We start from the raw sequence: 526 nt of genomic DNA, 5'->3' as shown, positions 1-526 counted from the left end.
CAAGCTGAATCGTTCGGATGCCGTTATTCGAGCCGACCGACGCATCACAACTCGATAATTAGCTCTACAGTTTGCAGATGACAAGAGTGTCAGTCATGCAGTGAAAACATGGCTACGGCTACAGGACAAGAGCTTTTACCAGCAGGGAATGCACCCTCTTCCACAACGATGGAGTAAGGCCATAGAACGCGATGGAGACTGCGTAGAAAAATAGGACAAGGATAAGACATGTTGATGTATATTGTCACCAAATTCTGACTATTAACAATAAATATGTTCTGAGAAAAAAAGTGGGGGATTACTTATTGAACGGCCATCGTATATGACAGTGTGATAGCTTCATTGTTTCATTCAGTCATACTGCTGTAGTTATAATGATAGCCTATCGTCATTTTATACCTTTATTTTTATTTTGAAAACGTATCCAGTACCTCTATTTTTTGTATTTGTATTTAGCACTTTATTTTACATGTGAAGAATGCTCACGGTAGCTGAAACTGGTTATTTCACTATTAACGAAAATTGT

This window comes from Schistocerca serialis, chromosome 3 (genome assembly GCF_023864345.2).
Source record: "Schistocerca serialis cubense isolate TAMUIC-IGC-003099 chromosome 3, iqSchSeri2.2, whole genome shotgun sequence".
NCBI lineage: Eukaryota > Metazoa > Arthropoda > Insecta > Orthoptera > Acrididae > Schistocerca > Schistocerca serialis.
This window is presented reverse-complemented; position numbering follows the sequence as displayed.